The sequence below is a fragment of the Daucus carota genome, chromosome 3, assembly GCF_001625215.2.
Source record: "Daucus carota subsp. sativus chromosome 3, DH1 v3.0, whole genome shotgun sequence".
Taxonomy (NCBI): domain Eukaryota; kingdom Viridiplantae; phylum Streptophyta; class Magnoliopsida; order Apiales; family Apiaceae; genus Daucus; species Daucus carota.
In genome coordinates, this window is record NC_030383.2 from 18,865,993 (window position 1) to 18,883,703 (window position 17,711).

The following is a 17,711-nucleotide window of genomic DNA, read 5'->3' on the forward strand; positions in this document are numbered from 1 at the left end:
TGATTCTAATTTTAAAAACGAAAATGAAGCTACAATTTGTTTTCAACTTCAAACGAGTCGGGAATGAAGCTACAAGTTGTTTCCAACTTCCATCTAGCCATAATGAAGCAACAAGTTGTTTCCGGGCTCAAACGAGTCAAGAATAAAAGTGAATTTTACAAACAATGGAGTACATTTTAAACAAACCGAAAATGAAAGCTACAGTTTTTTTCACCATTCAAACAAGGATTCTGAAATGAAGCTACAAGTTGTTTCATTCCGAACTTTCAATCTAGCCAATAATGAAGCAACAATTGTGTCGAGAGCATCAAACAGAGTCAAGAAATGAACTACAGTTGGGATTCTAATTTTAAAAGCAACCATCTAAATGAAGCAACAAGTGTTTACACTTAAACGCGTCAGAATGAAGCTACAGTTGATTCAATTTTTGCGCAAGTCAATCTACAAGTTGTTAACTTAACTAGCTAATCAGAAGCACAAGTTGTTTCCGGGCTTAAACGAGTCAAGAATGAAACTACAAGTTGATTCTAATTTTAAACAACCGAAAATGAAGCTACAAGTTGTTTTCAACTTCAAACGAGTCTGGAATGAAGCTACAAGTTGTTTCCAACTTCAATCTAGCGAATAATGAAGCGACAAGTTGTTTCCGGGCTCAAACGAGTCAAGAATGAAACTACAAGTTGATTCTAATTTTAAACAACCGAAAATGAAGCTACAATTTGTTTTCAACTTCAAACGAGTCTGGAATGAAGCTACAAGTTGTTTCCAACTTCAATCTAGCGAATAATGAAGCAACAAGTTGTTTCCGGCTTAAACGAGTCAAGAATGAAACTACAAGTTGATTCTAATTTTAAACAACCGAAAATGAAGCTACAAGTTGTTTTCAACTTCAAACGAGTCTGGAATGAAGCTACAAGTTGTTTCCAACTTCAATCTAGCCAATAATGAAGCAACAAGTTGTTTACATGCTTAAACGAGTCAAGAATGAAACTACAAGTTGATTCTAATTTTAAACAACCGAAAATGAAGCTACAATTTGTTTTCAACTTCAAACGAGTCTGGAATGAAACTACAAGTTGTTTCCAACTTCAATCTAGCGAGTAATGAAGCAACAAGTTGTTTCCGGACTCCAACGAGTCAAGAATGAAACTAAAATTGATTCTAATTTTAAACAACCGAAAATGAAGCTACAAGTTGTTTTCAAATTCAAACGAGTCTGGAATGAAGCTACAAGTTGTTTCCAACTTCAATCTAGCCAATAATGAAGCAACAAGTTGTTTACAGGCTTAAACGAGTCAAGAATAAAATTACAAGTTGATTCTAATTTTAAACAACCGAAAATGAAGCTACAAGTTGTTTTCAACTTCAAACGAGTCTGGAATGAAGCTACAAGTTGTTTCCAACTTCAATCTAGCCAATAATGAAGCAACAAGTTGTTTCCGGGCTCAAACGAGTCAAGAATTAAACTAAAAGTTGATTCTAATTTAACCAACCTAAAATGAAGCTACAAGTTGTTTTCAAATTCAAACGAGTCTGGAATGAAGCTACAAGTTGTTTCCAACTTCAATCTAGCCAATAATGAAGCAACAAGTTGTTTACATGCTTAAACGAGTCAAGAATGAAACTACAAGTTGATTCTAATTTTAAACAACCGAAAATGAAGCTACAATTTGTTTTCAACTTCAAACGAGTCTGGAATGAAACTACAAGTTGTTTCCAACTTCAATCTAGCGAATAATGAAGCAGCAAGTTGTTTCCGGGCTCAAACGAGTCAAGAATGAAACTACAAGTTGATTCTAATTTTAAACAACCGAAAATGAAGCTACAAGGTTGTTTTAAACTTCAAACGAGTCTGGAATGAAGCTACAATTTGTTTCCAACTTCAATCTAGCCGATAATGAAGCAACAAGTTGTTTACAGGCTTAAACGAGTCAAGAATGAAACTACAAGTTGATTCTAATTTTAAACAACCGGAAATGAAGCTACAAGTTGTTTTTAACTTCAAACGAGTCTGGAATGAAGCTACAAGTTGTTTCCAACTTCAATCTAGCCAATAATGAAGCAACAAGTTGTTTCCGGCTCAAACGAGTCAAGAATGAAACTACAAGTTGATTCTAATTTTAAACAACCGAAATGAAGCTACAAGTTGTTTTCAACTTCAAACGAGTCTGGAATGAAGCTACAAGTTGTTTCCAACTTCAATCTAGCCAATGATGAAGCAACAAGTTGTTTACATGCTTAAACGAGTCAAGAATGAAACTACAAGTTGATTCTAATTTTAAACAACCGAAAATGAAGCTACAATTTGTTTTCAACTTCAAACGAGTCTGGAATGAAGCTACAAGTTGTTTCCAACTTCAATCTAGCGAATAATGAAGCAACAAGTTGTTTCCGGACTCCAACGAGTCAAGAATGAAACTACAAGTTGATTCTAATTTTAAACAACCGAAAATGAAGCTACAAGTTGTTTTCAACTTCAAACGAGTCTGGAATGAAGCTACAAGTTGTTTCCAACTTCAATCTAGCCAATAATGAAGCAACAAGTTGTTTACAGGCTTAAACGAGTCAAGAATGAAACTACAAGTTGATTCTAATTTTAAACAACCGAAAATGAAGCTACAAGTTGTTTTCAACTTCAAACGAGTCTGGAATGAAGCTACAAGTTGTTTCCAACTTCAATCTAGCCAATAATGAAGCAACAAGTTGTTTCCGGGCTCAAACGAGTCAAGAATTAAACTAAAAGTTGATTCTAATTTTAAACAACCGAAAATGAAGCTACAAGTTGTTTTCAAATTCAAACGAGTCTGGAATGAAGCTACAAGTTGTTTCCAACTTCAATCTAGCCAATAATGAAGCAACAAGTTGTTTACATGCTTAAACGAGTCAAGAATGAAACTACAAGTTGATTCTAATTTTAAACAACCGAAAATGAAGCTACAAGTTGTTTTCAACTTCAAACGAGTCTGGAATGAAGCTACAAGTTGTTTCCAACTTCAATCTAGCGAATAATGAAGCAACAAGTTGTTTCCGGGCTCAAACGAGTCAAGAATGAAACTACAAGTTGATTCTAATTTTAAACAACCGAAAATGAAGCTACAAGTTGTTTTCAACTTCAAACGAGTCTGGAATGAAGCTACAAGTTGTTTCCAACTTCAATCTAGCAATAATGAAGCAACAAGTTGTTTACAGGCTTAAACGAGTCAAGAATGAAACTACAAGTTGATTCTAATTTTAAACAAGCGAAATGAAGCTACAAGTTGTTTTCAACTTCAAACGAGTCTGGAATGAAGCTACAAGTTGTTTCCAACTTCAATCTAGCCAATAATGAAGCAACAAGTTGTTTCCGGGCTCAAACGAGTCAAGAATTAAACTAAAAGTTGATTCTAATTTTAACCAACCTAAAATGAAGCTACAAGTTGTTTTCAAATTCAAACGAGTCTGGAATGAAGCTACAAGTTGTTTCCAACTTCAATCTAGCCAATAATGAAGCAACAAGTTGTTTACATGCTTAAACGAGTCAAGAATGAAACTACAAGTTGATTCTAATTTTAAACAACCGAAAATGAAGCTACAAGTTGTTTTCATTCAAACGAGTCTGGAATGAAGCTACAAGTTGTTTCCAACTTCAATCTAGCCAATAATGAAGCAACAAGTTGTTTCCGGGCTCAAACGAGTCAAGAATGAAACTACAAGTTGATTCTAATTTTAAACAACCGAAAATGAAGCTACAAGTTGTTTTCAACTTCAAACGAGTCTGGAATGAAGCTACAAGTTGTTTCCAACTTCAATCTAGCCGATAATGAAGCAACAAGTGGTTTACAGGCTTAAACGAGTCAAGAATGAAACTACAAGTTGATTCTAATTTTAAACAAGCGAAAATGAAGCTACAAGTTGTTTTTAACTTCAAACGAGTCTGGAATGAAGCTACAAGTTGTTTCCAACTTCAATCTAGCTAATAATGAAGCAACAAGTTGTTTCCGGGCTCAAACGAGTCAAGAATGAAACTACAAGTTGATTCTAATTTTAAACAACCGAAAATGAAGCTACAAGTTGTTTTCAACTTCAAACGAGTCTGGAATGAAGCTACAAGTTGTTTCCAACTTCAATCTAGCGAATAATGAAGCAACAAGTTGTTTCCGGCTCAAACGAGTCAAGAATGAAACTACAAGTTGATTCTAATTTTAAACAACCGAAAATGAAGCTACAATTTGTTTTCAACTTCAAACGAGTCTGGAATGAAGCTACAAGTTGTTTCCAACTTCAATCTAGCGAATAATGAAGCAACAAGTTGTTTCCGGGCTCAAACGAGTCAAGAATAAACTACAAGTTGATTCTAATTTTAAACAACCGAAAATGAAGCTACAAGTTGTTTTCAACTTCAAACGAGTCTGGAATGAAGCTACAAGTTGTTTCCAACTTCAATCTAGCCAATAATGAAGCAACAAGTTGTTTACATGCTTAAACGAGTCAAGAATGAAACTACAAGTTGATTCTAATTTTAAACAACCGAAAATGAAGCTACAATTTGTTTTCAACTTCAAACGAGTCTAGAATGAAAGTACAAGTTGTTTTCAACTTCAATCTAGCGAATAATGAAGCAACAAGTTGTTTCCGGACTCCAACGAGTCAAGAATGAAACTAAAAGTTGATTCTAATTTTAAACAACCGAAAATGAAGCTACAAGTTGTTTTCAAATTCAAACGAGTCTGGAATGAAGCTACAAGTTGTTTCCAACTTCAATCTAGCCAATAATGAAGCAACAAGTTGTTTACAGGCTTAAACGAGTCAAGAATAAAATTACAAGTTGATTCTAATTTTAAACAACCGAAAATGAAGCTACAAGTTGTTTTCAACTTCAAACGAGTCTGGAATGAAGCTACAAGTTGTTTCCAACTTCAATCTAGCCAATAATGAAGCAACAAGTTGTTTCCGGGCTCAAACGAGTCAAGAATTAAACTAAAAGTTGATTCTAATTTAACCAACCTAAAATGAAGCTACAAGTTGTTTTCAAATTCAAACGAGTCTGGAATGAAGCTACAAGTTGTTTCCAACTTCAATCTAGCCAATAATGAAGCAACAAGTTGTTTACATGCTTAAACGAGTCAAGAATGAAACTACAAGTTGATTCTAATTTTAAACAACCGAAAATGAAGCTACAATTTGTTTTCAACTTCAAACGAGTCTAGAATGAAACTACAAGTTGTTTCCAACTTCAATCTAGCGAATAATGAAGCAAGCAAGTTGTTTCCGGGCTCAAACGAGTCAAGAATGAAACTACAAGTTGATTCTAATTTTAAACAACCGAAAATGAAGCTACAGGTTGTTTTAAACTTCAAACGAGTCTGGAATGAAGCTCCAATTTGTTTCCAACTTCAATCTAACCGATAATGAAGCAACAAGTTGTTTACAGGCTTAAACGAGTCAAGAATGAAACTACAAGTTGATTCTAATTTTAAACAAGCGGAAATGAAGCTACAAGTTGTTTTTAACTTCAAATGAGTCTGGAATGAAGCTACAAGTTGTTTCCAACTTCAATCTAGCTAATAATGAAGCAGCAAGTTGTTTCCGGGCTCAAACGAGTCAAGAATGAAACTACAAGTTCATTCAAATTTTAAACAACCGAAATGAAGCTACAAGTTGTTTTCAACTTCAAACGAGTCTGGAATGAAGCTACAAGTTGTTTCCAACTTCAATCTAGCCAATGATGAAGCAACAAGTTGTTTACATGCTTAAACGAGTCAAGAATGAAACTACAAGTTGATTCTAATTTTAAACAACCGAAAATGAAGCTACAATTTGTTTTCAACTTCAAACGAGTCTGGAATGAAACTACAAGTTGTTTCCAACTTCAATCTAGCGAATAATGAAGCAACAAGTTGTTTCCGGACTCCAACGAGTCAAGAATGAAACTAAAAGTTGATTCTAATTTTAAACAACCGAAAATGAAGCTACAAGTTGTTTTCAAATTCAAACGAGTCTGGAATGAAGCTACAAGTTGTTTCCAACTTCAATCTAGCCAATAATGAAGCAACAAGTTGTTTACAGGCTTAAACGAGTCAAGAATGAAACTACAAGTTGATTCTAATTTTAAACAACCGAAAATGAAGCTACAAGTTGTTTTCAACTTCAAACGAGTCTGGAATGAAGCTACAAGTTGTTTCCAACTTCAATCTAGCCAATAATGAAGCAACAAGTTGTTTCCGGGCTCAACGAGTCAAGAATTAAACTACAAGTTGATTCTAATTTTAACAACCGAAAATGAAGCTACAAGTTGTTTTCAAATTCAAACGAGTCTGGAATGAAGCTACAAGTTGTTTCCAACTTCAATCTAGCCAATAATGAAGCAACAAGTTGTTTACAGGCTTAAACGAGTCAAGAATGAAACTACAAGTTGATTCTAATTTTAAACAACCGAAAATGAAGCTACAAGTTGTTTTCAACTTCAAACGAGTCTGGAATGAAGCTACAAGTTGTTTCCAACTTCAATCTAGCGAATAATGAAGCAACAAGTTGTTTCCGGGCTCAACGAGTCAAGAATGAAACTACAAGTTGATTCTAATTTTAAACAACCGAAAATGAAGCTACAAGTTGTTTTCAACTTCAAACGAGTCTGGAATGAAGCTACAAGTTGTTTCCAACTTCAATCTAGCCAATAATGAAGCAACAAGTTGTTTACAGGCTTAAACGAGTCAAGAATGAAACTACAAGTTGATTCTAATTTTAAACAACCGAAAATGAAGCTACAAGTTGTTTTCAACTTCAAACGAGTCTGGAATGAAGCTACAAGTTGTTTCCAACTTCAATCTAGCCAATAATGAAGCAACAAGTTGTTTCCGGCTCAAACGAGTCAAGAATGAAACTACAAGTTGATTCTAATTTTAAACAACCGAAAATGAAGCTACAAGTTGTTTTCAACTTCAAACGAGTCTGGAATGAAGCTACAAGTTGTTTCCAACTTCAATCTAGCCAATAATGAAGCAACAAGTTGTTTACATGCTTAAACGAGTCAAGAATGAAACTACAAGTTGATTCTAATTTTAAACAACCGAAAATGAAGCTACAAGTTGTTTTCAACTTCAAACGAGTCTGGAATGAAGCTACAAGTTGTTTCCAACTTCAATCTAGCAATAATGAAGCAACAAGTTGTTTACATGCTTAAACGAGTCAAGAATGAAACTACAAGTTGATTCTAATTTTAAACAACCGAAAATGAAGCTACAAGTTGTTTTCAACTTCAAACGAGTCTGGAATGAAGCTACAAGTTGTTTCCAACTTCAATCTAGCCAATAATGAAGCAACAAGTTGTTTACAGGCTTAAACGAGTCAAGAATGAAACTACAAGTTGATTCTAATTTTAAACAACCGAAAATGAAGCTACAAGTTGTTTTCAACTTCAAACGAGTCTGGAATGAAGCTACAAGTTGTTTCCAACTTCAATCTAGCCAATAATGAAGCAACAAGTTGTTTACATGCTTAAACGAGTCAAGAATGAAACTACAAGTTGATTCTAATTTTAAACAACCGAAAATGAAGCTACAAGTTGTTTTCAACTTCAAACGAGTCTGGAATGAAACTACAAGTTGTTTCCAACTTCAATCTAGCGAATAATGAAGCAACAAGTTGTTTCCGGACTCCAACGAGTCAAGAATGAAACTAAAAGTTGATTCTAATTTTAAACAACCGAAAATGAAGCTACAAGTTGTTTTCAAATTCAAACGAGTCTGGAATGAAGCTACAAGTTGTTTCCAACTTCAATCTAGCCAATAATGAAGCAACAAGTTGTTTACAGGCTTAAACGAGTCAAGAATAAAATTATAAGTTGATTCTAATTTTAAACAACTGAAAATGAAGCTACAAGTTGTTTTCAACTTCAAACGAGTCTGTAATGAAGCTACAAGTTGTTTCCAACTTCAATCTAGCCAATAATGAAGCAACAGGTTGTTTACATGCTAAAACGAGTCAAGAATGAAACTACAAGTTGATTCTAATTTTAAACAACCGAAAATGAAGCTACGAGTTGTTTTAAACTTCAAACGAGTCTGGAATGAAGCTCCAATTTGTTTCCAACTTCAATCTAGTCAATAATGAAGCAACAAGTTGTTTACATGCTTAAACGAGTCAAGAATGAAACTACAAGTTCATTCTAATTTTAAACAACCGAAAATGAAGCTACAAGTTGTTTTCAAGTTCAAACAAGTCTGGAATGATGCTACAAGTTGTTTCAACCTTAATCTAGACAATAATGAAGAAACAAGTTGTTTACAGGTTTAAACGAATCAAGAATGAAACTATAAGTTGATTCTAATTTTAACAACCGAAAACGAAGCTACAAGTTGTTTTCAACTTCAAACGAGTTTGGAATGGAGTTACAAGTTGTTCCAACTTCAATCTAGCCAATGATGAAGCAACAAGTTGTTTACATGCTTAAACGAGTCAAGAATGAAACTACAAGTTGATTCTAATTTTAAACAACCGAAAATGAAGCTAAAATTTGTTTTCAACTTGAAACGAGTCTGGAATGAAACTACAAGTTGTTTCCAACTTCAATCTAGCCAATAATGAAGCAACAAGTTTTTTACATGCTTAAACGAGTCAAGAATGAAACTACAAGTTGATTCTAATTTTAAACAACCGAAAATGAAGCTACAAGTTGTTTTCATTCAAACGAGTCTGGAATGAAGCTACAAGTTGTTTCCAACTTCAATCTAGCCAATAATGAAGCAACAAGTTGTTTCCGGCTCAAACGGTCAAGAATGAAACTACAAGTTGATTCTAATTTTAAACAACCGAAAATGAAGCTACAGTTGTTTTAAACTTCAAACGAGTCTGGAATGAAGCTCCAATTTGTTTCAACTTCAATCTAGCCGATAATGAAGCAACAAGTTGTTTACAGGCTTAAACGAGTCAAGAATGAAACTACAAGTTGATTCTAATTTTAAACAAGCGAAATGAAGCTACAAGTTGTTTTCAACTTCAAATGAGTCTGGAATGAAGCTACAAGTTGTTTCCAACTTCAATCTAGCTAATAATGAAGCAAGCAAGTTGTTTCCGGGCTCAAACGAGTCAAGAATGAAACTACAAGTTGATTCTAATTTTAAACAACCGAAATGAAGCTACAAGTTGTTTTCAACTTCAAACGAGTCTGGAATGAAGCTACAAGTTGTTTCCAACTTCAATCTAGCCAATAATGAAGCAACAAGTTGTTTCCGGGCTCAAACGAGTCAAGAATGAAACTACAAGTTGATTCTAATTTTAAACAACCGAAAATGAAGCTACAAGTTGTTTTCAACTTCAAACGAGTCTGGAATGAAGCTACAAGTTGTTTCCAACTTCAATCTAGCGAATAATGAAGCAACAAGTTGTTTCCGGCTCAAACGAGTCAAGAATAAACTACAAGTTGATTCTAATTTTAAACAACCGAAAATGAAGCTACAAGTTGTTTTCAACTTCAAACGAGTCTGGAATGAAGCTACAAGTTGTTTCCAACTTCAATCTAGCCAATAATGAAGCAACAAGTTGTTTACATGCTTAAACGAGTCAAGAATGAAACTACAAGTTGATTCTAATTTTAAACAACCGAAAATGAAGCTACAATTTGTTTTCAACTTCAAACGAGTCTAGAATGAAACTACAAGTTGTTTCCAACTTCAATCTAGCGAGTAATGAAGCAACAAGTTGTTTCCGGACTCCAACGAGTCAAGAATGAAACTAAAAGTTGATTCTAATTTTAAACAACCGAAAATGAAGCTACAAGTTGTTTTCAAATTCAAACGAGTCTGGAATGAAGCTACAAGTTGTTTCCAACTTCAATCTAGCCAATAATGAAGCAACAAGTTGTTTACAGGCTTAAACGAGTCAAGAATAAAACTACAAGTTGATTCTAATTTTAAACAACCGAAAATGAAGCTACAAGTTGTTTTCAACTTCAAACGAGTCTGGAATGAAGCTACAAGTTGTTTCCAACTTCAATCTAGCCAATAATGAAGCAACAAGTTGTTTCCGGGCTCAAACGAGTCAAGAATTAAACTAAAAGTTGATTCTAATTTAACCAACCTAAAATGAAGCTACAAGTTGTTTTCAAATTCAAACGAGTCTGGAATGAAGCTACAAGTTGTTTCCAACTTCAATCTAGCCAATAATGAAGCAACAAGTTGTTTACATGCTTAAACGAGTCAAGAATGAAACTACAAGTTGATTCTAATTTTAAACAACCGAAAATGAAGCTACAATTTGTTTTCAACTTCAAACGAGTCTAGAATGAAACTACAAGTTGTTTCCAACTTCAATCTAGCGAATAATGAAGCAACAAGTTGTTTCCGGGCTCAAACGAGTCAAGAATGAAACTACAAGTTGATTCTAATTTTAAACAACCGAAAATGAAGCTACAAGTTGTTTTAAACTTCAAACGAGTCTGGAATGAAGCTCCAATTTGTTTCCAACTTCAATCTAACCGATAATGAAGCAACAAGTTGTTTACAGGCTTAAACGAGTCAAGAATGAAACTACAAGTTGATTCTAATTTTAAACAAGCGAAATGAAGCTACAAGTTGTTTTTAACTTCAAATGAGTCTGGAATGAAGCTACAAGTTGTTTCCAACTTCAATCTAGCTAATAATGAAGCAGCAAATTGTTTCCGGGCTCAAACGAGTCAAGAATGAAACTACAAGTTCATTCAAATTTTAAACAACCGGAAATGAAGCTACAAGTTGTTTTCAACTTCAAACGAGTCTGGAATGAAGCTACAAGTTGTTTCCAACTTCAATCTAGCCAATGATGAAGCAACAAGTTGTTTACATGCTTAAACGAGTCAAGAATGAAACTACAAGTTGATTCTAATTTTAAACAACCGAAAATGAAGCTACAATTTGTTTTCAACTTCAAATGAGTCTAGAATGAAACTACAAGTTGTTTCCAACTTCAATCTAGCGAGTAATGAAGCAACAAGTTGTTTCCGGACTCCAACGAGTCAAGAATGAAACTGAAAATTGATTCTAATTTTAAAAAACCGAAAATGAAGCTACAAGTTGTTTTCAAATTCAAACGAGTCTGGAATGAAGCTACAAGTTGTTTCCAACTTCAATCTAGCCAATAATGAAGCAACAAGTTGTTTACAGGCTTAAACGAGTCAAGAATAAAATTACAAGTTGATTCTAATTTTAAACAACCGAAAATGAAGCTACAAGTTGTTTTCAACTTCAAACGAGTCTGGAATGAAGCTACAAGTTGTTTCCAACTTCAATCTAGCCAATAATGAAGCAACAAGTTGTTTCCGGGCTCAAACGAGTCAAGAATTAAACTAAAAGTTGATTCTAATTTAACCAACCTAAAATGAAGCTACAAGTTGTTTTCAAATTCAAACGAGTCTGGAATGAAGGTACAAGTTGTTTCCAACTTCAATCTAGCCAATAATGAAGCAACAAGTTGTTTACATGCTTAAACGAGTCAAGAATGAAACTACAAGTTGATTATAATTTTAAACAACCGAAAATGAAGCTACAATTTGTTTTCAACTTCAAATGAGTGTAGAATGAAACTACAAGTTGTTTCCAACTTCAATCTAGCGAAAAATGAAGCAGCAAGTTGTTTCCGGGCTCAAACGAGTCAAGAATGAAATTACAAGTTGATTCTAATTTTAAACAACCGAAAATGAAGCTACAGGTTGTTTTAAACTTCAAACGAGTCTGGAATGAAGCTCCAATTTGTTTCCAACTTCAATCTAATCGATAATGAAGCAACAAGTTGTTTACAGGCTTAAACGAGTCAAGAATGAAACTACAAGTTGATTCTAATTTTAAACAAGCGGAAATGAAGCTACAAGTTGTTTTTAACTTCAAATGAGTCTGGAGTGAAGCTACAAGTTGTTTCCAACTTCAATCTAGCTAATAATGAAGCAGCAAATTGTTTCCGGGCTCAAACGAGTCAAGAATGAAACTACAAGTTCATTCAAATTTTAAACAACCGGAAATGAAGCTACAAGTTGTTTTCAACTTCAAACGAGTCTGGAATGAATCTACAAGTTGTTTCTAACTTCAATCTAGCCAATAATGAAGCAACAGGTTGTTTACATGCTAAAACAAGTCAAGAATGAAACTACAAGTTGATTCAAATTTTAAACAACCGAAAATGAAGCTACGAGTTGTTTTAAACTTCAAACGAGTCTGGAATGAAGCTCCAATTTGTTTCCAACTTCAATCTAGTCAATAATGAAGCAACAAGTTGTTTACATGCTTAAACGAGTCAAGAATAAAACTACAAGTTCATTCTAATTTTAAACAACCGAATATGAAGCTACAAGTTGTTTTCAAGTTCAAACATGTCTGGAATGAAGCTACAAGTTGTTTCAAACCTTAATCTAGACAATAATGAAGAAACAAGTTGTTTACAGGCTTAAACGAATCAAGAATGAAACTATAAGTTGATTCTAATTTTAACAACCGAAAACGAAGCTACAAGTTGTTTTCAACTTCAAACGAGTCTGGAATGAAGCTACAAGTTGTTTCCAACTTCAATCTAGCCAATGATGAAGCAACAAGTTGTTTACATGCTTAAACGAGTCAAGAATGAAATTACAAGTTGATTCTAATTTTAAACAACCGAAAATGAAGCAAAAATTTGTTTTCAACTTCAAACGAGTCTGGAATGAAACTACAAGTTGTTTCCAACTTCAATCTAGCGAATAATGAAGCAACAAGTTGTTTCCGGACTCCAACGAGTCAAGAATGAAACTAAAAGTTGATTCTAATTTTAAACAACCGAAAATGAAGCTACAAGTTGTTTTCAAATTCAAACGAGTCTGGAATGAAGCTACAAGTTGTTTCCAACTTCAATCTAGCCAATAATGAACCAACAAGTTGTTTACAGGCTTAAACGAGTCAAGAATAAAATTATAAGTTGATTCTAATTTTAAACAATTGAAAATGAAGCTACAAGTTGTTTTCAACTTCAAACGAGTCTGTAATGAAGCTACAAGTTGTTTCCAACTTGAATCTGGCCAATAATGAAGCAACAGGTTGTTTACATGCTAAAACAAGTCAAGAATGAAACTACAAGTTGATTCAAATTTTAAACAATCGAAAATGAAGCTACGAGTTGTTTTAAACTTCAAACGAGTCTGGAATGAAGCTCCAATTTGTTTCCAACTTCAATCTAGTCAATAATGAAGCAACAAGTTGTTTACATGCTTAAACGAGTCAAGAATGAAACTACAAGTTCATTCTAATTTTAAACAACCGAAAATGAAGCTACAAGTTGTTTTCAAGTTCAAACAAGTCTGGAATGATGCTACAAGTTGTTTCAAACCTTAATCTAGACAATAATGAAGAAACAAGTTGTTTACAGGTTTAAACGAATCAAGAATGAAACTATAAGTTGATTCTAATTTTTAACAACCGAAAACGAAGCTACAAGTTGTTTTCAACTTCAAACGAGTTTGGAATGGAGTTACAAGTTGTTCCCAACTTCAATCTAGCCAATGATGAAGCAACAAGTTGTTTACATGCTTAAACGAGTCAAGAATGAAACTACAAGTTGATTCTAATTTTAAACAACCGAAAATGAAGCTAAAATTTGTTTTCAACTTGAAACGAGTCTGGAATGAAACTACAAGTTGTTTCCAACTTCAATCTAGCGAATAATGAACCAACAAGTTGTTTACGGACTCCAACGAGTCAAGAATGAAACTAAAAGTTGATTCTAATTTTAAACAACCTAAAATGAAGCTACAAGTTGTTTTCAAATTCAAACGAGTCTGGAATGAAGCTACAAGTTGTTTCCAACTTCAATCTAGCCAATAATGAAGCAACAAGTTTTTTACATGCTTAAATGAGTCAAGAATGAAACTACAAGTTGATTCTAATTTTAAACAACCGAAAATGAAGCTAAAATTCGTTTTCAACTTCAAACGAGTCTGGAATGAAACTACAAGTGTTTCCAACTTCAATCTAGCGAATAATGAAGCAACAAGTTGTTTCCGGACTCCAACAAGTCAAGAATGAAACTAAAAATTGATTCTAATTTTAAACAACCGAAAATGAAGCTACAAGTTGTTTTCAAATTCAAACGAGTCTGGAATGAAGCTACAAGTTGTTTCCAACTTCAATCTAGCCAATAATGAAGCAACAAGTTGTTTACAGGCTTAAACGAGTCAAGAATAAAATTACAAGTTGATTCTAATTTTAAACAACCGAAAATGAAGCTACAAGTTGTTTTCAACTTCAAACGAGTCTGGAATGAAGCTACAAGTTGTTTCCAACTTCAATCTAGCCAATAATGAAGCAACAAGTTGTTTCCGGGCTCAAACGAGTCAAGAATTAAACTAAAAGTTGATTCTAATTTTAACCAACCTAAAATGAAGCTACAAGTTGTTTTCAAATTCAAACGAGTCTGGAATGAAGCTACAAGTTGTTTCCAACTTCAATCTAGCCAATAATGAAGCAACAAGTTGTTTACATGCTTAAACGAGTCAAGAATGAAACTACAAGTTGATTCTAATTTTAAACAATCGAAAATGAAGCTACAAGTTGTTTTCAACTTCAAACGAGTCTGTAATGAAGCTACAAGTTGTTTCCAACTTCAATCTAGCCAATAATGAAGCAACAAGTTGTTTCCGGGCACAAACGAGTCAAGAATTAAACTAAAAGTTGATTCTAATTTTAACCAACCTAAAATGAAGCTACAAGTTGTTTTCAAATTCAAACGAGTCTGGAATGAAGCTACAAGTTGTTTCCAACTTCAATCTAGCCAATAATGAAGCAACAAGTTGTTTACATGCTTAAACGAGTCAAGAATGAAACTACAAGTTGATTCTAATTTTAAACAACCGAAAATGAAGCTAAAATTTGTTTTCAACTTCAAACGAGTCTGGAATGAAACTACAAGTTGTTTCCAACTTCAATCTAGCGAATAATGAAGCAACAAGTTGTTTCCGGACTCCAACGAGTCAAGAATGAAACTAAAAATTGATTCTAATTTTAAACAACCGAAAATGAAGCTACAAGTTGTTTTCAAATTCAAACGAGTCTGGAATTAAGCTACAAGTTGTTTCCAACTTCAATCTAGCCAATAATGAAGCAACAAGTTGTTTACAGGCTTAAACGAGTCAAGAATAAAATTACAAGTTGATTCTAATTTTAAACAACCGAAAATGAAGCTACAAGTTGTTTTCGACTTCAAACGAGTCTGGAATGAAGCTACAAGTTGTTTCCAACTTCAATCTAGCCAATAATGAAGCAACAAGTTGTTTCCGGGCTCAAACGAGTCAAGAATTAAACTAAAAGTTGATTCTAATTTTAACCAACCTAAAATGAAGCTACAAGTTGTTTTCAAATTCAAACGAGTCTGGAATGAAGCTACAAGTTGTTTCCAACTTCAATCTAGCCAATAATGAAGCAACAAGTTGTTTACATGCTTAAACGAGTCAAGAATGAAACTACAAGTTGATTCTAATTTTAAACAACCGAAAATGAAGCTACAAGTTGTTTTCATTCAAACTAGTCTGGAATGAAGCTACAAGTTGTTTCCAACTTCAATCTAGCCAATAATGAAGCAACAAGTTGTTTCCGGGCTCAAACGGGCCAAGAATGAAACTACAAGTTGATTCTAATTTTAAACAACCGAAAATGAAGCTACAGGTTGTTTTAAACTTCAAACGAGTCTGGAATGAAGCTCCAATTTGTTTCAAACTTCAATCTAACCGATAATGAAGCAACAAGTTGTTTACAGGCTTAAACGAGTCAAGAATGAAACTACAAGTCGATTCTAATTTTAAACAAGCGGAAATGAAGCTACAAGTTGTTTTTAACTTCAAATGAGTCTGGAGTGAAGCTACAAGTTGTTTCCAACTTCAATCTAGCTAATAATGAAGCAGCAAATTGTTTCCGGGCTCAAACGAGTCAAGAATGAAACTACAAGTTCATTCAAATTTTAAACAACCGGAAATGAAGCTACAAGTTGTTTTCAACTTCAAACGAGTCTGGAATGAAGCTACAAGTTGTTTCCAACTTCAATCTAGCGAAAAATGAAGCAGAAAGTTGTTTCCGGGCTCAAACGAGTCAAGAATGAAATTACAAGTTGATTCTAATTTTAAACCACCGAAAATGAAGCTACAATTTGTTTTCAACTTCAAACGAGTCTGGAATGAAGCTACAAGTTGTTTCCAACTTCAATCTAGCGAATAATGAAGCAACAAGTTGTTTCCGGGCTCAAACGAGTCAAGAATAAAACTACAAGTTGATTCTAATTTTAAACAACCGAAAATGAAGCTACAAGTTGTTTTCAACTTCAAACGAACCTGGAATGAAGCTACAAGTTGTTTCCAACTTCAACTAGCCAATGATGAAGCAACAAGTTGTTTACATGCTTAAACGAGTCAAGAATGAAACTACAAGTTGATTCTAATTTTAAACAACCGAAAATGAAGCTACAATTTGTTTTCAACTTCAAATGAGTCTAGAATGAAACTACAAGTTGTTTCCAACTTCAATCTAGCGAGTAATGAAGCAACAAGTTGTTTCCGGACTCCAACGAGTCAAGAATGAAACTGAAAATTGATTCTAATTTTAAACAACCGAAAATGAAGCTACAAGTTGTTTTCAAATTCAAACGAGTCTGGAATGAAGCTACAAGTTGTTTCCAACTTCAATCTAGCCAATAATGAAGCAACAAGTTGTTTACAGGCTTAAACGAGTCAAGAATAAAATTACAAGTTGATTCTAATTTTAAACAACCAAAAATGAAGCTACAAGTTGTTTTCAACTTCAAACGAGTCTGGAATGAAGCTACAAGTTGTTTCCAACTTCAATCTAGCCAATAATGAAGCAACAAGTTGTTTACATGCTTAAACGAGTCAAGAATGAAACTACAAGTTGATTCTAATTTTAAACAACCGAAAATGAAGCTACAATTTGTTTTCAACTTCAAATGAGTGTAGAATGAAACTACAAGTTGTTTCCAACTTCAATCTAGCGAAAAATGAAGTAGCAAGTTGTTTCCGGGCTCAAACGAGTCAAGAATGAAATTACAAGTTGATTCTAATTTTAAACAAGCGGAAATGAAGCTACAAGTTGTTTTTAACTTCAAATGAGTCTGGAGTGAAGCTACAAGTTGTTTCCAACTTCAATCTAGCTAATAATGAAGCAGCAAATTGTTTCCGGGCTCAAACGAGTCAAGAATGAAACTACAAGTTCATTCAAATTTTAAACAACCGGAAATGAAGCTACATGTTGTTTTAAACTTCAAACGAGTCTGGAATGAAGCTCCAATTTGTTTCCAACTTCAATCTAACCGATAATGAAGCAACAAGTTGTTTACAGGCTTAAACGAGTCAAGAATGAAACTACAAGTTGATTCTAATTTTAAACAAGCGGAAATGAAGCTACAAGTTGTTTTTAACTTCAAATGAGTCTGGAGTGAAGCTACAAGTTGTTTCCAACTTCAATCTAGCTAATAATGAAGCAGCAAATTGTTTCCGGGCTCAAACGAGTCAAGAATGAAACTACAAGTTCATTCAAATTTTAAACAACCGGAAATGAAGCTACAAGTTGTTTTCAACTTCAAACGAGTCTGGAATGAAGCTACAAGTTGTTTCCAACTTCAATCTAGCCAATGATGAAGCAACAAGTTGTTTACATGCTTAAACGAGTCAAGAATGAAACTACAAGTTGATTCTAATTTTAAACAACCGAAAATGAAGCTACAATTTGTTTTCAACTTCA